This window comes from Salvelinus alpinus, chromosome 5 (assembly GCF_045679555.1).
Source record: "Salvelinus alpinus chromosome 5, SLU_Salpinus.1, whole genome shotgun sequence".
Classification (NCBI taxonomy): Eukaryota; Metazoa; Chordata; class Actinopteri; order Salmoniformes; family Salmonidae; genus Salvelinus; species Salvelinus alpinus.
Window position 1 is genome coordinate 32,944,946 of NC_092090.1, and position 22,073 is coordinate 32,967,018.

Consider the following 22,073-nt stretch of genomic DNA (forward strand, 5'->3'; position numbering starts at 1 on the left):
GGTGTTACGTTAGTTAGCCAGACAGACTGTTTGCTGAAGTTGCAGAGCTACTTCACTGTATCTGTAAAAGCTTGACTATATCAAAGTGACTTGAAGCAAAAACCAACACTGCGCTCACACCACAAACTGATTATATTCTGTGCCACTGCCTGTCCCTGAATGATTTGTCCTTTCAAAATAAACAGTGTGGCATAGCAAAATATTTGCCAGCAGTCTAGCCTGCACAGTATTCATAGAGGTAGGTGTCACTGCAGATAAAGGCAAACTGCAAGCCTGTCAGAAATACAGTCTTATCACTATAGCAGGGATAGCGCCTATTCTTATGATAACAATTTCACTCAGCCTATGTTAATTATGAATCTCTCAAAATTAACAGGTACTCCAATGTGACCATTGTGTGGCTTGACATCATGAGGATAACATTGGTAGCTTTGAGCAGCATAGTCTCCCATCATGTTGTCAGGGGCAGTACGTCACTTGGTCCCTCTGTGGCTCTCTGCTTTGACTGCTGGCTGGTTACAGTGTGAGGCAGGGCCAGGGAGATGGCTGCTGGGACAGGTCTTGAGGAGAGCCTACACCTCCACAAGAGCAAGGCAGGCTGCAGCAGGGGACAGTGCCCCTGTGTTTTCCAGAGCCCGAGTGTACGGGGACAAGCTGGCCATAGTGGACGACAGTGGGAGCCACAGCTACAGGGTGTTGTATGGCAGTAGTAGGGGCCTGGCTGGGCGTATCAAGGCAGTTTTGGACTGTCCCTCTGGGGACCTGCAGGGAAAGCGCATCTCCTTCCTGTGTGCCAACGATGCCTTGTACACAGTAGCCCAGTGGGCGTCCAGCTGCCCCCCATCTCCAGCCTCAGCTGTCTTCTGGAAGCCCCAGAGACCCAGCCTGTGCCTGGCATCACAGACTGGGCCCAGCGTCCTGCCATGATCATTTACATCAGCGGCACCACAGGCAGGCCCAAAGGGGTTTTCCACACTCACAGCAACATTCAGTCCATGGTAAATAGATTATTCAGTTGTTATATGCATGAATTGTGAGCATAAGATGAATACTGGTGTTATTCTGTGCACTGCTATTTATCATAGTGATGTACTGAGGCATGTTGAATATTTGATCAGTCTGAAGGTTGGACTGAATTTTGAAAGCTAAACTTCAGCTTTTTTTCATTACTGATACTAACCAGGTTTCCATCCAACCTTTTTAGAGTAAAGTACATATCGGATAATAAAATGTCATGACAGTCCTGATGGAAACAGATCATTTTTTTTGGTAAAGGTGTCGTAAAATGAATTATGCAAGAAATGTAGGTGGAAATGCTTATATGAGCAAATACTGATATAAATAACCACCATATCAAAGTAAACTTGGAGTCACGTGATGACATGTTGTGTGGTCATCCCACTACAACTCGTCGGGAAAGCATGCAGTTTATTAGGCTACAGATGAAATAAATGATGCTGAACTTCAAAGGGTGGTGAAAGTGCACGGTGATGAGCTTGATGCTCCTTTCCAATAAATATTGAGGATCTTATTCTGGTGACATGATCATCGATGCTTGGCTGCCGTTTGACAAATCAAAATAAATCTTGCTCTTTTTTCAATAATAATCTCATCGTGTAGGCAACATTTTTTGAGACGACCGTCAGTAGAGTTGAAAATGCGATGGAAACCCATTTAACTTAATTTTTTATTTGGTACATGGGAATTTAACTGCAAAAAAATATTTTTATATGCACCAAGTCATCACGCATAGCCTTTTATCTGCAACAAGTCAATTAGATGGAAACACAACTTAAATTGTTTTTTATAAGGATTTTATAATACATGAAAATCTGTTGCCAATTGGATGGAAACATAGTTAGTTATTTTTTTATTTCCTGCTGTCGGTACTGTGAACTTCAGAAGTATTTTTCTCTTGAGGTATTAACAGAGGTTCTGTTGAGACCGTTTTCTGTAGCCCAGTGGTAGTATGTAAGGGTGGATTGGCGGAGGTTACACATACGACAGACATAGTGTCGTTTTCCTTTTGTTCCACTTGAGCTTTCTGAATAATCGGCCAAATTATTTAATTACATGGGGCACTTCAGGGTATGTAGGATTTTTTGGGGGTACATTTTCAACCACAATTGACCTGCATGTCCAGTAGAGTAGAAAATTAGATCACCCTCAATTAAGGAGATTCATTTGGAAATGACAAGCCCAGGGAGGGAGCTCGGTGAGGGAACACGGAAGAGATGGTTCCTGGAAGGTTGAGGGCTTGGGGACACTATCCATTCCCTCTGCTCCTTCCAGCTGTCTGGCCGTGCTGACTAAAGACAGGGGTTTACTCTCTTCTTGCACGGTGGTTACATTAAGTATGTTTGATAAGGAGTGGCAGAACGAAACCTTCAGGCAGGACCACCATGAAAGCTTTTGAGTGAGCTACCCATCATTATATAGAAAGGAAATGTCCAAAGAACTGGTAGGAACACATTGTATGACCAAATAGCTCAGTGGATCTCTCATGGCCTATCTCCCCCTCTCCCAAGTTCAGGTTCTGGTGTCAGAGTGGGGCTGGTCCAGAGATGATGTCATCCTTCACACCTTGCCCCTGCACCACGTCTATGGCATCGTCAACAAGCTGCTCTGACCTCTCTGGGTGGGTGCCACCACCGTTATGCTGCCTACCTTCCAGCCTCAGAAGGTACATTACAACTATAGTACACTACTACTGCTACTACTTGTAATATGCTGTTTCAGTTGACTCCCACCTCATGCCCTGTCTGTGTGCTGTCAGGTATTCTACTGCTGTCTGCCTTGTGTGTGTTAGCAGTAAGTAGGGCTCTGTAAGGGACTTCAGTGGAGGCTGTCTGTCCTCCTCTTGCGGGGATCCACTTCACAGACCTGAACAATGGAGACACACCGGGGCGGGAGGCTGGTGGGGAGTAGAAGGGGGCTGCTGTTCAACCTTATCGGCTAGTTGTCAGCCATCGGCGCTAATTGTGGCAGTGTTGCTGTGCTGAAAGCACCGGGCCGGGGGTGTCAATAACAGAGCCTGGAGCTGAGCTGACACGGACAGGTCCATGATGCCCCCTCTGCCTCATCCCGCCGGGCCGCTGGGGGTCATGGGTGTTGGCAGCCAGGCAGGCAGTGCTCCAGGTTGGCAGTCAGTGCTACCCCCCAGACTGTCACGCTAAGCGTTTGGAGCTGGGTGATGGATTGCCCTGTGTGGCTTTGTATCTGACCACGCCAACTCAGAGCACAGGCTTTAGAGCCAGATCAATCGATGAGGTGACATTGAAGGATGATAGTGCTTGTTTGGAGAGGTGGTGGTGGAGTAGGTAAGGGGGGTGGTGTCAGAGGGGTTTTAAGGTCTAGGAGAACTTAATGGGAGTCAAGGGTATGATTGACAGGTAAGGGCTGTAGAGGACAACCAATAAAGAGGAGGTTTACTGTAGTATCAGAGCATTTCACTTTCTTTGTACCTAACCTGACCTTGTGTACCAAACAGACAGCATACGCTTTACTCTCACCCCTGAGGATGCCTTGTAGATTTTCTTTTCATTTTCTTGAAGTCATAATGAGAAATAAATCGATATACTGTAATATATTAATATAGCTCTAGGCTATTTCTGAGTGACTGTCTAATAGACCGGTTGGAAATTGTACTGAGAGTACACTATATATACAAAAGTATGTGGACACCCCTTCAAATTGTATAAAATCGGGCACACATCCATGCAATCTCCATAGACAAACATTGGCAGTAGAATGGCCTTACTGAAGAGCTCGGTGACTTTCAGCGTGGTACCGTCATAGGATGCCACCTTTCCAACAAGTCAGTTCGTCAAATTTCTGTCCTGCTAGAGCTGCCCCGGTCAACTATAAGTGCTGTTATTGTGAAGTGGAAACATCTAAGAGCAACAACGGCTCAGCCGCGAAGTGGTAGGCCACACAAGCTCACAGAACAGAACTGCTGAAGCATGTAGCGCGTTAAAATCTTCTGTCCTTTGCTTCAACACTCACTACAGAGTTCCAAACTGCCTCTGGACGCAACATCCGCACAAGAAATGTTAGTATGGACAGAAATACAGTCTTATCACTATAGCAGGGATAGCGCCTATTCTTATGATAACAATTTCACTCAGCCTATGTTAATTATGAATCTCTCAAAATTAACAGGTACTCCAATGTGACCATTGTGTGGCTTGACATCATGAGGATAACATTGGTAGCTTTGAGCAGCATAGTCTCCCATCATGTTGTCAGGGGCAGTACGTCACTTGGTCCCTCTGTGGCTCTCTGCTTTGACTGCTGGCTGGTTACAGTGTGAGGCAGGGCCACCTTTCCAACAAGTCAGTTCGTCAAATTTCTGTCCTGCTAGAGCTGCCCCGGTCAACTATAAGTGCTGTTATTGTGAAGTGGAAACATCTAAGAGCAACAACGGCTCAGCCGCGAAGTGGTAGGCCACACAAGCTCACAGAACAGAACTGCTGAAGCATGTAGCGCGTTAAAATCTTCTGTCCTTTGCTTCAACACTCACTACAGAGTTCCAAACTGCCTCTGGACGCAACATCCGCACAAGAAATGTTAGTATGGACCTTCATTAAATGGGTTTCCATGGCCGAGCAGCTGCACACAAGCCTAAGATCAACATGTGCAATGCCAAGCGTCAGCTGGAAAGGTGTAAAGCTCGCCGCCATTGGACTCTGGAGCAGTGGAAATGCGTTCTTTGCAGTGATGAATCCCGCTTCACCATCTGGCAGTACGACAGACGAATCTGGGTTTGGCGGATGCCAGGCGAACGCTACCTTCCCCAACGCATAGTGCCAAATGTAAAGTTTGGTGGAGGTGGTACATTATAATGGTCTGGGACTGTTTTTCATGATTCGGGCTAGGCCCCTTAGTTCCATTGAAGAGAAATCTTAATGCTACAGCATACAATGACATTCTAGATAGATCTGTGCTTCCAACTTTGTGGCAACAGTTTGGGGAAGGCCCTTTACTGTTTCAGCATGACAATACCCCCGTGCACAAAGCGAGATCTATACAGAAATGGTTTGTCGAGAACGGTGTGGAAGAACTTTACTGGCCTGCACAGCCCTGACCTTAACCCATCGAACACCTTTGGGATGAATTGGAACGCTGATTGCGAGCCAGGCCTAATCGCCCAACATCAGTGCCCGACCAAACTAATGCTCTTGTGACTGAATGGAAGAAAGTTCCAGCAGCAATGTTCGAACATCTAGTGGAAAGCCTTCCCAGAAGAGTGGAGGCTGTTATAGTAGGAAAGGGGGGACCAACTCCATATTAATGCCCATGATTTTGGAGTGAGATGTTCGACGAGCAGGTGTCCACATACTTTTGGTCATGTAGTGTATGATGATAATTTTGAAAAATAAATGTATTATTGCCTCTAATGGACATACCTGTGGTTGGAATCCTCCAGTGAACTAGATGAATGATAACCAGTACAGAAAAGGAGACAGGAGGATAGACATGGAAATTGAGTGCTGACTGACTCTAGGTAGTGTGTGTTTGTGTGTGCAGGGTTTTTTCTGGATAATAATGGGGCTTAGGTGGTGGGTATTGCGGGGGTGTGGTCACTGATCGGAAATTTTAGAGGCCCTCATGTAGGTCGCAGTGACAAAATGTATCTGTTTTAAAGCACATTTCCAGCAATTCTACACGTTTTGCCATGAGGCTGAGAGAAAAGTTATATTTTTAAAGCTAATTTACAGAAATTCTACACATTTTGCCATGGCTTATGCTATCTGAGTGACTCAAAAATTTGAACAAAATCATTGGGGGCCCCATACCATGACAAAAACACTCCTGAATGCATAATTGCATAACATTTTTGATTCTGTCCAGTTTTTATTTTGGTGATTGTTAGTTCTCAAAGATGATCTTATTTAAAAATATATATGCCCATTGTATTTTCAATTTTTTTTATATTTGGTTTTAGTTTTTCCCATCCCGAATATATATATTTTTATTGGAGCTGGTGGGAGGAGTTATGGGAGGACACGCTCATTTTAATTGCTGGAATGGAATAAGTGGACCGGAATCAAACATATGGAAACCACATTTATTCCATTCCAGCCATTCCAATGATATATATACTGAACAAAAATCAAAACGCAACATGCAACAATTTCAACGATTTTACTGAGTTACAGTTCATATAAGGAAATCAGTAATTGAAATAAATAAATTAGGCTTTAACCAAGGATTTCACATGACTGGGCAGGGGCGCAGCCATGGGTGGCCCTGGGAGGTCATAGGCCCATTCACTGGGAAGCCAGACCCAGGGAATCAGAATTAGTTTTTCCCCACAAAAGGGCTTTATTACAGACAGAAATACTGCACATTTTATAGTGGCCTTTTATTGTCGTCAGCACAAGGTGCACCTGTGTAATGATTAGGGTTGCACATTTCGGGGAATATTCAGAGGTGGAACCTTTCCGTGGGAATTAACGGGAATATATGGGAATTCATGGGATTATATGGGGATTTATGGAAATATATGCAAATTAATATTAATACCATTTAAATGTAGATGTTTTTTGCATTGGATATATTTACAATATCATGTGGAGACAGAAACATTAACATTTTACCTTATCATAAGTAGATCAAAAAAACATGAGCTGGCGCACACCCAGAATAATAGTTTGTGTGGAGGTGCTGACTAACGGCGAATAAACTATAAACTATCAAGCACACTCCATGTGTAATCTCCCAGCAATTTAATGGGTATTTACCAACGTTTCGGCATCACTGTGCCTTCCTCAGGGTAATGTCATAAATACTTGAACCAGGTTATGTAGACACACAGTGCAATTAGTGTAACCAATGACAGTGGTGAGGGGTGTGTCATAATGATTAAGTTAATTAAAATGAATTAGTGAAACTGTTAAAAAATAGTATATGGCATATTAAATATATTATGCTATTGTTATCATATAGAAACATAATGGAATATTGTACATCATATTAGCGTAAACACACAGTTGAAGTCGGAAGTTTACATACACCTTAGCCAAATACATTTAAACTCAGTTTTTCACAATTCCTGACATTTAATCCTAGTACAAATTCCCTGTCTTAGGTCAGTTAGGATCACCACCTTATTTTAAATATGTGAGATGTCAGAATAATAGTAGAGAGATGTCAGAGTCGTGTGTATAGGTGGCAGGGAAGTCAGGCGCAGGAGAGTCAAATGGAGTGTAATGGAGTCTCTTTAATAGCAGTCCACTAAACATACTCCAAACACTAAATGTACATCAAAAACAAAAGTGGGTACGAGGACCCGTCGCACACCTATACAGACTTAAATACAACACTGACATAAAAACAATCTCTGACAAAGACATGAGGGGAAACAGAGGGTTAAATACACAACAGGTAATGAATGGGATTGAAACCAGGTGTGTAGGAAGACAAGACAAAACCAATGGAAAATGAAAAATGGATCAATGATGGCTAGAAGACCGGTGACGTCGACCGCCGAACACCGCCCGAACAAGGAGAGGCAACAACTTCGGCAGAAGTCGTGACAAGAGAGTGATTTATTTCAGCTTTTATTTCTTTCATCACATTCCCAGTGGGTCAGAAGTTTACATACACTCAATTAGTATTTTGTAGCATTGCCTTTCAATTGTTTAACTTGGGTCAAACGTTTCGGGTAGCCTTCCACAAGCTTCCCACAATAAGTTGGGTGAATTTTGGCCCATTCCTCCTGACAGAGCTGGTGTAACTGAAACAGGTTTGTAGGCCTCCTTGCTCGCACACACTTTTTCAGTTCTGCCCACAAATTTTCTATAGGATTGAGGTCAGGGCTTTGTGATGGCCACTCCAATACCTTGACTTTGTTGTCCTTAAGCCATTTTTCCACAACTTTGGAAGTATGCTTGGGGTCATTGTCCATTTGGAAGACCCATTTGCGACCAAGCTTTAACTTCCTGACTGATGTCTTGAGATGTTGCTTCAATATATCCACATAATTTTCCTGCCTCATGATGCCATCTATTTTGTGAAGTGCACCAATCCCTCCTGCAGCAAAGCACCCCCACAACATGATGCTGCCACCCCTGTGCTTCACGGTTGGGATGGTGTTCTTCGGCTTGCAAGCCTCCCCCTTTTTCCTCCAAACATAACTTTGGTCATTATGGCCAAACAGTTCTATTTTTGTTTCATCAGACCAGAGGACATTTCTCCAAAAAGTACGAGCTTTGTCCCCATGTGCAGTTGCAAACCATAGTCTGGCTTTTTTATGGAGGTTTTGGAGCAGTGGCTTCTTCCTTGCTGAGTGGCCTTTCAGGTTATTTCGATATAGGACTCGTTTTACTGTGGATATAGATACTTTTGTACTTATTCCCTCCAGCATCTTCACAAGGTCCTTTGCTGTTGTTCTGGGATTGATTTGCACTTTTCGCACCAAAGTACGTTCATCTCTAGGAGACAGAACACGTCTCCTTCCTGAGTGGTATAACGGCTGTGGGGTCCCATGGTGTTTATACTTGCGTACTATTGTTTGTAGAGATGAACGTGGTACCTTCAGGCGTTTGGAAATTGCTCCCTAGGATGAACCAGACTTGTGGAGGTCTACATTTTTTCCCCCTGAGGTCTTGGCTGATTTCTTTTGATTTTCCCATGATGTCAAGCAAAGAGGCACTGAGTTTGAAGGTAGGCATTGAAATACATCCACAGGTACACCTCCAAGTGACTCAAATTGTGTCAATTAGCCTATCAGAAGCTTTTATAGCCATGACATAATTTTCTGGAATTTTCCAAGCTGTTTAAAGGCACAGTCAACTTAGTGCATGTAAACTTCTGACCCACTGGAATTGTGATACAGTGAAGTATAAGTTAAATAATCTGTCTGTAAACAATTGTTGGAAAAATGACTTGTGTCGTGCACACAGTAGATGTCCTAACCGACTTGCCAAAACTGTAGTTTGTTTACAAGAAATTTGTGGAGTGGTTGAAAAACGAGTTTTAATGACTCCATCCTAAGTGTATGTAAACTTCCGACTTCAACTGTATTTGGCTACGGTGTAAGTAAACTTCCGACTTTAACTGTATATATGTAAATGCTGTGAAAAAGTATTTTCCCCCTTTCTGATTTTTTCTATTTTTGCATATTTTTATTTGCAGATCTTTAATCATATTTTATTTTATTAATTAACAAAGTTATGCAACACCCAATTCTCCTGTGTGAAAAAAGTAATGTCCCACTTACACTCAACTGGTTGTGCCACCTTTAGCTGCAATTACTCCAACCAAATGCTTCCTGTAGTTGTTGATCAGTCTCTCACATCGCTGTGGAGGAATTTTGGCCCACCTTTGCATGCAGAACTGCTTTAACTCAGCGACATTTGTGTGTTTTCAAGCATGAACTACTCTTTTCAAGTCCTGCCACAACACTTTTTAACCATATTCATGTAGACTTGATTGTGTGTTTTGGAATACTGTCTTGCTGCATGACCCAGCTTTGCTTCAGCTCACAGATGGATGGCCTAACATTCTCCTGTAGAATTATCTGATACAGAGCAGAATTCATGGTTCCTTTTATTAAGACAAGTCATCCAGTACCTGAAGCAGCAAAGCATCCCCAAACCATCACACTACCACCACCATGCTTGATCGCTGGTATGAGGTTCTTACTGTGGAATGCAGTGTTTGGTTTTCGGCAAATATTTTTTATTCTGCGGGCGGTCAGACAGACGACTTTGGGATGAAAATATATTTTGTTGTCCCACACATTATTTAGAAATGTTCCTCTTTCTGCTTTGTATGCGTTAGCCTACCTATTCTATTAAAAGCACATATTTGTTGCATTATTCACACATTCAGAATTCGCTGCTTCAACTTACTGCTTCAACCTACTGCTTCAACAGTAGCCTACCTCTCCTCGTTGGGCGTGAAAGCTCAAGTATGCCTAGTATGTGTGGTCTCATTAAAATATAGTATGCTGCCTAGATGGGCAGAGAATCACGTGGTAGTTAACTTAAATATGAAATTAACTTAAATATGATGAGACTGTAGTTTACTACAATGTCTGTAAATAAATATTGATCATGGAAAAAAGTGGAGGGCGCTCAACCAACGTGAGTCGAAGTGCAATCAAAAACTTTAATCATCATTGAAATGGAAAAGGCACAATGCGCACATAGGTAGGCGACTATGGTGAGCGAGCATTGGTCCTTTCCATTTTAAATAAGTATTGATTACCCATTTATTTGTCTCTGCCTGCAAATCGTCCTCCTAAAAGGTAGGCTATATCCTATAGGCCTATGCAAAACGTAGGAAGTGTTGCTGTCATCATTCTTGCTGTTTAAGTTCAGTAGCCATACCTTCGAGATCAGGTGCGCGTGTGGTCTCAATTAAATAGAGTAGGCTATAGCCTATGAATGGGCGGAGAATAGGTCTATGATTAAGGTATAGTTTACTATAGCCTAATACTATAAATATTGATCACCTATATTTCTCCGTCTGAAGATCTTCCGACTCCTAAAAGGTAGGCTATGAAAATAGCTCAAGAGAAAGTTCAAGTCTCTCCTACTCTGCTCTCTTCAAACTACATCTAGCATATTGGCTGATATTGCCCAGTAATACAGATTGCCTACACTCAAAAAGTGTGTTGAGTAAATATTAATGATCAAATATAGATTACTACTAAATAGAGTTAGGTACATCTAACAAGGTTGTATTGAGTGAATGCTATAGATAACGCTTTTATTAGCTCACTTCTAAATCCTCTACTTATGTTGAATTTACCTAGCATGATTCAATTCCACTTGAGTTCCATAGTGTTTTAGTAACTGAAGTGAGTCACATAAATACAACATAAGTCACTTTGGTTTAGCTGACTTTATTGACCTCACTTCAAGTTATTACCAAGGTAACAGGCAATGAGAACTAAGTCATCAGCTTCACATGAAACCAAACAATGGCAAGCACATTTGCATCAAAGTGAATAATTCCTAATCATTTAGATTTGGAAACACTACAGATCAAATTTTATTTGTCACTTGCGCCGAATACAACAGTAGACCTTACAGTGAAATGCTTACTTACAAGCCCTTAACCAACAATGCAGTTTTAAGAAAAATACCTAAAGAAATAAAGTAACAAATAATTAAAGAGCAGCAATAAAATAACAATAGCGAGGCTATATACAGGGGGTACCGGTACAGAGTCAATGTGCGGGGGCACCAGTTAGTCGAGGTAATTGAGGTAATATATACATGTGGGGAGAGTTATTAAAGTGACTTATGCATAGATAATAACAGAGTAGCAGCAGCGTAAAAGAGGGAGGGGGGCAATGCAAGTAGTCTGGGTAGCCATTTGATTAGATGTTCAATAGTCTTATGGTTTGGGGGTATAAGCTGTTTAGAAGCCTCTTGGACCTAGACTTGGCGCTCTGGTACCACTTGCCGTGCGGTAGCCGAGAGAACAGTCTATGACTAGGGTGGCTGGAGTCTTTGGCAATTTTTAGGGCCTTCCTCTGACACAATGCCTAGTATAGAGGTCCTGGATGGCAGGAAGCTTGGCCCCAGTGATATACTGGGTCGTACGCACTACCCTCTGTAGTGCCTTGCGGTTGGAGGCCGAGCAGTTGCCATACCAGGCATTGATGCAACCAGTCAGGATGCTCTCGATGGTGCAGCTGTATAACCTTTTGAGGATCTGAGGACCAATGCCAAATCTTTTCAGTCTCCTGAGGGGGAATAGGTTTTGTCATGCCCTCTTCACGACTGTCTTGGTGTGCTTTGACCATGTTAGTTTGTTGGTGATGTGGACACCAAGGAACTTGAAGCTCTCAACCTGCTCGACTGCAGCCCCGTTGATGAGAATGGGGGTGTGCTCGGTCCGCCTTTTCCTGTAGTCCACAATCGGCTAGGAGGTCTCTGACCTGCCTATATGCTGTCTCGTTGTTGTCGGTGATCAGGCCTATCACTGTTGTGTCATCGGCAAACTTAATGATGGTGTTGGAGTTGTGCCTGGCCATGCAGTCATGAGTGAACAAGGGAGTACAAGAGGGGACTGAGCACGCACCCCTGAGGGGCCCCCGTGTTAAGGATCAGCGTGGCGGATCGGTTGTTACCTAACCTGGGGGCGGCCCGTCAGGAAGTCCAGGATCCAGTTGCAGAGGGAGGTGTTTAGTCCCAGGGTCCTCAGCTTGTTGATGAGCTTTGAGGGCACGATGGTGTTGAACGCTGAGCTGTAGTCAATGAATAGCATTCTCACATAGGTGTTCCTTTTGTCCAGGTGTGAAAGGGCAGTGTGGAGTGCAATAGAGATTGCATCATCTGTGGATCTGTTGGGGCGGTGTGCAAATTTGAGTGGGTCTAGGGTTTCTGGGATAATGGTGTTGATGTGAGCCATGAACAGCCTTTCAAAGCACTTCATGGCTACAGACGTGAGTGCTACGGGTCGGTAGTCATTAAGGCAGGTTAAGGCTTTTACAACTTGGTGACGGAGCTCAACACATACACACTGAACTTTACTCAAGCCTGCTCTGTGGTGTCCACGCGGTCCGAAATCCAGTCGACCGAGGCGTCCGCATGGTCCTGAAGCACACCTTTGCCACATTTTGTATCATATTGCATTGATAAAACTGGGGGGACAACAGTTGGGGAAAGTTGAACTTTATACTAATACTCAGAGAAATCGCCTTGCTATTGACCAATCGAAGCTCACTATAGTTTCCAGACTACTGGATTGGCTGTTGATACCTAGCACTACCTAGCCTGCTTGCTAGCACTACCTAGCCTGCTTGCTAGCACTAACATGAGGGTGAAACAAGCGTGACAATCCAAATGTACGTGTTAAAAGGATCTCGCCTATATCTTCGCAACACACTTCTCCCTTCTTGTCTCAACATTTTAAATTATACTCAAGACACTATCTTCACACATACTTTAGATGCTTTTCACTGACAGCCGCAACTCATTTATCAACTTGGCCTATTGCCATGTGCGCTACCCAAATTGCGGGCTTCTCAAATATGCATAGGCCTATAAGCTTGTGATTTGAATCAATTCACATCTATTTTTTTTAAAGAAGCTAATGATTTTGAATTATTTTATTTATTTCTGTATAGACAGGAGTAATTAGGCCTATATAGCCTAATTTTGGCAAATGTATTTGTTTTTATATCAACCTTCTTTCCTTGTCCATTCAGAAGCCAAAGGTGCAATCCTAGTCATATTAGCAAACCATCCTAGTTGTTGCATCTTTAGATTCCCCCTCTTTCTACGTTTCTAAGAGATACGGAAAAGCTCTCATCAGGTGAACTGTTCAGAATGGTGTTTTCCCACGAATTGCATTGGCTGCTTCGTTACAGGAGTTGCATGTTCTGTTTGGATGAATTACCATAATCTAAATGTGATTTATTTCATGCTGCGCACCGTGGGTGGACTCCCTAATGGGTTACGCAACCAATGCATATGGGTTTGGTAAATTTCTCAAATTGCGGGTAAATAAAAAATATTCCCAATTACGCTGTTTCTGGCCAAAGAGGAAGGAGTGCTCTGCTCGGTCAATCAAGCAGAGGAGTGGGTGTGTGGCTCCAGCAGGCCCCCAGTGTCCAGTCTGGAGCGTGAAATCTCGAGCTCTGCTGGTCGGCTACTGTGTAGCAAACTAGCAGTGCCAAAAGCCCCGGTCTGCCTTAGAAAACAATTCCGGTGAATCATTTTTTAAATTCGCTACAAATCGAGATATATTTCTATTCTGACGTCTACATTTGTCAGCGCACAGGATCACGTTCTGACAGACCAATTATGGGCTGGCAGGCTATGAGGAGGCTTGCGCCCTCATGCCGTAGATATTAAGGTTGACTCTCTCAGGCAAGATGAAAACGATTACAACGACCATGATCCTTTGCTAGTTATGGCCACTTTAACCATGATCCTTAGCGATTTTTTGGGGGGTACCATTCAGTCTCATTCAGCAATATGGCACGCTTCAAATACTTCCAGCTTCATGCGCCATCGGGACCAGAGGCCAGGAGAGCAGAGGACAAGAGGTTAATGGCTGGGAGGTCATGATCCATCCTCACAAAACTGAACTGAACTGCATCATTGTGTGGTGGTGGAGAAAAGGTACTGACTACAGGGCTAGTAGAGAGTAGCTGGATGCTGCTGGGTTAAGGGCTGTTTGGGATGCAGGCTGCAGCCGAGGGTCTCCAACATACACTCCCCCAGGTGGAGGGCAGCTCTTTGATGGACATAAATTGGCTTTTCCCCCCTCCTGAGTGGCTGCTGGGGGAAGCGCTCCACTGCGCTTGATAGACACGGCCCAGAATGCCCAGAACAGACACAGGAAATAATATTCCCCTCTGAACCAGCGCTATCTAGTCTGTCCGTGTGTGTGCGTGGTTGTGGATGTGTGTGGCTGAGCAGATAGATAAAGTTTTGTGAGTTTGTGTGAATAGATGGGTCTCTGTGGGATAGTCCACGCTTCTGCCTGTTTATTTAATAGACACATCATTTTTAAACCTTAATCTATTTTGATATTGCAATATTTAGAGCTTGATGAAGGGAAGAGGAGCGAAAAGGCGGGGTTGATAAAATGACGAAGCAGGTAAGTTGAGAAGGGGAAGTTAACTAAAGGGAGTAGGCAGTAAAAGAGGGTGATTTAAGAGGACAGGGAGGAGGGGAAGCTGAGGAATGGGTGGCAGATGAGGAGAGAATCGGTGTGGGGTGTGATGGAGAGAGGGACAGACAGAGGAAGACTGATAAGAGTAGGGGCAGTGAAGCAGGAAATGATGAAATGGAGAGAGTGAGGGTGTGTGAGAGAGGATGAGGGAGAATGAGGGAGGAGGTTCTAGGAGGGAGAGACGTGCGCGTGCTCCCAGGGGGGACAGAGCCAAGGAGAATCTGTCGTTCACCTTCAATTAATTCACACTGTCCTCCCACTGTGTGTTGGGGGTGCAGCCAGGCGTGCCGGGGGGGGTGTATGAGGGACTCGTAATATCTGTGTGTGTGTGTCTGTGTTTGTATGCGTGTGTACTGTGTAAGTAGCTTTGTCCTTGTGTGAGTGTATGCGAGGCGCTTATGTATAAATGTGTAACCATGTGTCAGTTAGTCTCTGTTTATGTGCATCCATCTCTGTGTACGACTGAAAAAGAGAAGGAGGAGGGTGACTGGCTCTTGGCTCCACATTTGTAAAAAGTAAATTAAAAAGCAGGCAAAATGTATTTTTAAAAGGCAACGTGCCCCAGTGTTATGACTGACCTCAATAACATTCCTGTTGAATTCCTCTTTAAGAAGCTGTTAGACTGACCTTTACCGATCCTGTCAACGTTTTTGTAATAAACTAGCCTGTTGACAGTTTTCATCTTCAGCCAGGCCCTCGCCTCGATCCTCATTCACTGTAAATAATGTACACACAATACCATGACACCCTATCCATCTACTTTACATATTGTGATCTCACAATACCATGGCACCCTATCCATCTTCTTTACACATTGTGATCACACAATACCATGGCACCCTATCCATCTGCTTTACATATTGTGATCTCACAATACCATGGCACCCTATCCATCTGCTTTACATATTGTGATCTCACAATACCATGACACCCTATCCATCTACTTTACATATTGTGATCTGGATGAAATTATTTTGTTTGCATTAATATGGGGGTAGATATTCCATCTACGTACAATGTAAAATACTGTTTCTGACTCCCTCCCCCTCAGGTATGGGAGGTCCTGCTCAGCTCCATGGCTCTTATGGTAAATGTGTTCATGGCTGTTCCAACCATCTACTCCGAGCTGATCCGTTACTATGAGCAGCACTTCACCCAGCCACACGACCAGGACTTTGTCAGGGCTGTCTGCAAGGAGAGAATCAGGCAGCAAGGACCTTATAGTCTACTTATACTAGTATCAATACCACAGGAAATGAGTAGATCTCCATCATTAGCAGTATCATAATATTCATATAAGTGGACGAATATCTTTAACAAGCTCATTGCTTATCTATTGTGATGAAATGACTTTCTTAAAATCTCTGACAAGACATCTTCAGAGCGAATGGGTTGTCATGAATCTGGACAGTGGTTTCTCATTCCGTCAGAGAGTGAAGAGATAGTTTGAAGGGGAAGGGATATGTGTCAGAGATCAAAGGGATGGGTTTTAAAGAGAGACAGGGCTTTGTAGTGTGATGTGACAGATGCTTTCTCCAAATGTACCAGGGCTTATGCTCAAGAGAGAGTGAAGAAAGCATTGGGACGCGACAGATGGAATAGAGTTATAAACTCTATGTAAAGCCTAGCACTTATGTTACCCCAACCTAATGTTGCAAAGCTACCGGTAATTTACCAAAGTGACCTGAATCTTTGGTAATTTTGGTAATTAACAGGAAATTTATGGTAACTTTGATCATTTATAATTTAATAACTTTAAAAAACTTCATATAAAGTATAAATGTTTTATGTTTCTAGTGGATAGACCATATGGTTCAAGAGAAAATTGCCTAATTAATGGGAAAAGCATCTAATCAACAATGGCATTGTTTTCAATTAACTCTGTGACTCTTCAAACTATTGACTTTTTTCACAGTTGCTAACAGTTGAAAAACTGAAAAACATTTACAACAAAGACATATTGGTGTGACCGTGGCAAAGTAGGTTTGACATTTGATAGCCTATCTCTGAGGCTAGTTAGGGATCTTCAAATAAATGACAAATAAATAAATTAAATAGGACAATATTATCATGTTGCACATTAAATGCTTTCAATATTGTAAATTAATTTCTACAATTTATAGTTGGTTTGAGGTTTTTAAGTAATTGAAATTTGGAGCTTTTGTCATTTTAAAATATTGTCCCATGTACATTGTGTAATTTACTGATGGCCCTTCACTAGCCCCATAGGGATATTGAACGTCAAACCAAATTGGCCATGGACGTTATGATTGGGTCGCGTGCAGCTGCTCTGTGAATTGGTGATTACTTGGGTACTGCCAGCTGTGGGCATGTGGGCAGGATTAAAATAAATCCAACCCACGGAAAACTCTTACGGTACCCTTCATTCTGTAACATACCATTTTATCCTATCATCTCGCAAATCTCCGTTTTAGATGAGACAGACTTTATGACCAAAATTATCCTATTTACACTTTGTAGTACATTTTGACACTAGAATAAAGGTTTTTAACTCATATCGATGCCACATTGGCTGTTTTCAAAGCGAGAAGTTGCTTTTCAGGGGCAGTCGCTCTTCAAACACCAATGGTATTCACTAAGTTGATGGTTTATATTTAGGCCACAGGCTGATAAAAACATTTATTGAGCGGATGGTTTGGGGGCCGGAACATAACTACAAATAATTTGTAGACTGCAAATTGACCGCAAGAAACCCAAACAGATATCATATTTGACTAAAACATAATAATTTTAAACCTTGGTTGGGGGGGCGAAATAAAACCAACCGCGGGCCAAATTTGGCTCATGGTCCGCTAGTTGGGGAATCCTGATTTAAGATAATGTTTTACAGCTTTGTCAATATTTGATAAGGCCACACAGGGCCAGAGATAATTAGACACATGTAATAATCTGAAGTACCCCAAAAGGCCACTAGATGTCATCTTGTAAAATTCACCCCAAAACTTGAAAGTCACCAAATTCTGGTAGTTCACTGGTAAACTTAGAAGGTTTACAGTAATATACCCTCCCTTTCCAACCCTTCTCCCACCTGAAGCTACTCCAGTCAATGCTAAGGCCATTGAAAAGAGATGGCTTCATCAGAGACTGGGCCTTTACTGAGTGTGACCCAGACTGCCCCCTCTAACCCCAGGCTGATGGTGTCTGGCTCGTCCACCCCCTGCCTCAGCCCACCCTGCTACGCTGGGAGGAGATCACAGGACACACCCCGTTGGAGCGCTACGGCATGACAGAGATAGGCATGGCCCTGTCCAACCCCCTGAAGGGTCCTCGCATCCCAGGTAGACACACCATTGACCACCACCATTTTCCTTTGTACAGTGATGGCATAACCTCACACACATCCAGAAACTATATGACAGTGAGACTGTCTTTAATTCATATTACAACATGCATTAGGCTCTGTTGGAGCGCTATCTTTTTGCCCTGTCTGACAGTTGTCTCAGTTGTCTGAGGAACATGGTGTTGATCAGACTATTTCTGTCTGGTTTACCTATGTTCTCATTCCAGGTATCAAAGCTCTATGCTGCTGTTGTTGTTTCTGGTTCGATCCTCCGGTGACTGGAGGGCTGTGTTCCTTTCTTTAGTCTTTCCGTTCCCCTTCTAGTCTTTTTGAGTGGAGGATCTTCAAAGCAGCGGTATGACAAGGCAGGCTAATTTGACTGTCAGTAGCCCAGCTAATGCGGTGTCTGTTGTTGTGAGCGCTTGTTTGAAATAAAGAGGCAGGTTCTATTTAATCCTGGGAGGTGGTTATTAAGACCAGCTCTGAGACGTTGCGGTCGCATCGACGTCTTTCCAGCAGCAGTCTGAGACACTTGTGGAAGAGCGTGTGCGATGCCGTCTCCTTTTAAAGTAGGTAAAACAAATCAATAACAACCATAGAGCTCTCAGAAAAGAACACTCCAGTCCCCCCCCTTCCTCCACGTCACTCCACCCCTTCAAAACAACTGTCAACTGTTAACTAATCAACTTGTGTTTTATTATGAGTTTATTTATGTATTGTATTGTTATGTATTGTTATTTTATGAGTGAGTATACACACAGTTTTGTAATAATACAAGAATATTGGTCATATTTGTATCATGTTGGTGGTTGTAATTTGATTCATGTTTGGCTTCACACTGAGGAGTAGGCTATACCCTAAAGCTATGTCTCTCTCTTAATCTATTCATCTCCATCTCATTTGTATTTTTTTTCTTTCATTCTGTTTTTTTTCCCTCTTTTGTTTTCCCCCTCTAACACCAGCCCTGTCAGGAGACACATGTCCCCTTTCAGCAGAATGACTTTGAGCATCTCAACCCCCACCCTTTCACTTCACACCCTTTCCCCCCTCCCCCTTCTCTCCTCTCCCCTTTCCCGTTCTCTCTCCCCTCTCCATCTCACTTTCTCCCTTCCTTGTGCTTTGTGTTTGGGGGAGGTTGTGGGGAGGTTGTTGGGGGGTTTGAGCAGCAGTGCTCCAGCGGGGCTCCAGGGGGCGCAGGGCTGTCAGCTCCCCAGGGCAGCCCAGAGAGAGCACAGCGTGAAGGAAGGCTGCTGAATTATGCATGGGGAGGGCAGGTTTGGAGCTGCACAGCTCTCTGCTCCTCTCCCTCCCTCCCTCCCTCCCTCCCTCCCTCCATCCTCGCCTCTCCTTTTCCTCCTCCTCTCTGCCTGGCTGGTCTCATTTGAAAACTCTAGCTGGCTGGTTGAGTGTGTGGCTGGCTGGCATGGCTGATGCTGCAGTCGTAATTAGAGGTTCAGATGGGCCCACTGATGGAGCCTTGTTAATGGGCCTCTGTGCAGTCAGGGGAGCCATTGTGTTTCTGACAGGGCTGTCGCCACAGGGCCAGCTACATTCCACTACACACACACACACACACACACACACACACACACACACACACACACACACACACACACACACACACACACACACACACACACACACACACACACACACACACACACACACACACACACACACACACACACACACACACACTTACTTACTGTATATCTATAAAGCTATATTAATTCAACTCTGCTTTAATAGGCATGAAGAAAAGGGCAGTAATGAGGACGTCAGCATAATAAGATGTTATCTTATTCCTAATACCACTGCAATGTTGTTGTTGTTATTGTTTGAATTGATTATTTCTGCTATTTTCGGCAGAGGGCTGATGTTGGCCGTATCAGTTCATTAGCCATTTCCAGCTGTCACTCAACAACCTTATGTCCCTCTCAATGCTGTCCTCATTCCCCTGCATGGTTAGTAATTGTTCCCTGTGTGGAATGTGGGTAGAGCACGGCTCTGTAATATTTTTATTTTCTATTTTGAGTTTCTAGTCACTCGTTTAGCCCTCGTCCCCTTTTTGTAATTCCCCTCCAGTCTTTCTGTTCTGCCTGTAGCCTTTGAAGTGGCAGTCAATCTCAATTCTCAGTAAAGTAACGGTGACTTGAATGTTACATGGCTCCAAAATATGTCTGGCCTCCTTCCTGAATGGAGAGAAAAAGCGAGGGAGACCAAGAGGGGAAGCGCAAGAGATTGCTCGGGCTCAAGTATAAATGGATTTTGGTTAGTTTTGTGATTGAGGGGAGAAAGCTCTTTTTATCACCCCGTCGTTGGCAGCTTTCTGCTGTGTTTGGAGGGTGAGGAGCGATGAGGACACGCTGACGATTACCCAGCTCACTGGGACACAACCCTGGGAGAAAAACAAAAAGACAGGGACTGAGATGGACGTCATCCTCTCACACAAAAAAACCCTTGAATGAAGGGGACGGTGGCAGGAGGGATAGGACAGGAAGTGGCTTTAGAGAGAAGACTGACTTGACAGAGATAAACTAGGCTGGTCTGGTTTTGAAACGATGGGAAGAGAGTTTGTATCGCTGTGCTTCTCGCTCTGCTGATGAAGTGGAAACGGAGTGTGTTTGATTGGCATTGCCAATCAGGGCTAAAGTTGATTAGATCAATATGAAGCAGGGAGTTATTTTGTAATCATGGCCTGTCTGCCCTGTTCTTTATTGGGAGAGCAGTGGCCTGTGAAATGACATGGCCCACAGTGTCACACAGAGAGAGAGCAGGCTGCACAAAGGTTTCCTTCTCTTTTGGCGGAGGCAGTCATTAGAGCTTATCTCTCTATAGGTCAGACAGAAGGAGAAAATGCCTCAGGAGAGGGGAATGTGTGTGCATTCATATGTGTAGGAGAAGGATTGTCATTAAATCACTATATTTTCATTTGTATTTGTTGATGCAAATATTTTGGGCGTGAAAATGTTTTTTATTTAAAACCATTCGCATTAATTGTGAGAGTGTAATTAGTTCCATTGTGCATGCATGATGTGAGTATTTAGCGTTGTATGTGTTTGTGTGTGTGCAGGTGCAGTCGGTGTCCCTCTTCCAGGAGTGGAGGTTTGCATCGTCATGACGAAAGCAGCCAGCACCACCGTCGCCGAGGGCAACAGCAGAGAAACTCAGGTATTCAGCAGTCAGAAACACTCACATCCATAGATACAGTAGAACTTCCAGATTCTGTAGGAAAAAAATATCTGTCTAAGGAGAATGTTCATGTTGTTAAAAAACATATACGGTTAGCATGTCCAGGACCCTGTCTGTCTTAGCCACCCACTGTAGTGTGTGTGTGTGTGTCTGTCTTTAGGTGCGTTGGAGGGGAAGGAGGGGGAGCTGATGGTGCGAGGAGACCAGGTCTTCACAGAGTACTGGAACAAACCAGAGGCCACCAGGGAGTCTTTCACTGAGGACGGCTGGTTCAAAACAGGTACAGTACAGTGTCTGTCAGGAACACACTGTCATCTCATGATTTATTGACTGGTATGCAGCTACAGGACACAGGCTCATAACTTGAGGGACAGCCTGATGATACAATACTACGAGAGGGCTGCGAAAGACTAGTGAATATTTCACATGACCACTAGCTCATGTGAAATATTGGCTAGTGTTCATCATGTTCTCTCTACTTCACCAATCACACCCAGAACACTGGATGAGGCACATTGTCAGAACTACGCTTGTCCTGACCTCTCTTTCTCCAGGAGCTGTATTTAAACATTTAGGAAGAAGGCGTCTCGCTCCCCTTCAGTGACTGGCTTGTGATAAATGGAGGTTGTGTGTTTTTGGTGCTGGGAGGCATTTCTCCTCTCTAAATGGTTGTGACTCCTCTGTGGGTTGGGGAGAAGAAGAGCAGAGCTGTCAGTGGTGCAGAGGCCGACTAGGCCCTCTCTGGCCCAGTGCATTCCCCCAAGGAGCCCTGCTTTAGAACAGGGCTACGGGGAGAGAGGAGCTGCTCAGAGAGAGAGAGATGGGCAGGGATAAAGAATGGAGAGAAGTGGGCAAGAAAGAGTGGAGGAGGTACAGATGGAGAGGGGGCTGCAGGGGCAGAGAGGGAGAGAGTTAGGGAGAGCTGGCAGGG

General features: G+C 43.9%; 1 pseudogene; it reads left to right on the forward strand.

Annotated features, from left to right (window-relative positions):
• The first annotated feature begins 199 nt into the window (after window positions 1-199).
• Window positions 200-22,073, forward strand: part of LOC139575949 (malonate--CoA ligase ACSF3, mitochondrial-like) — a 35,430-nt pseudogene continuing 13,556 nt past the window's right edge.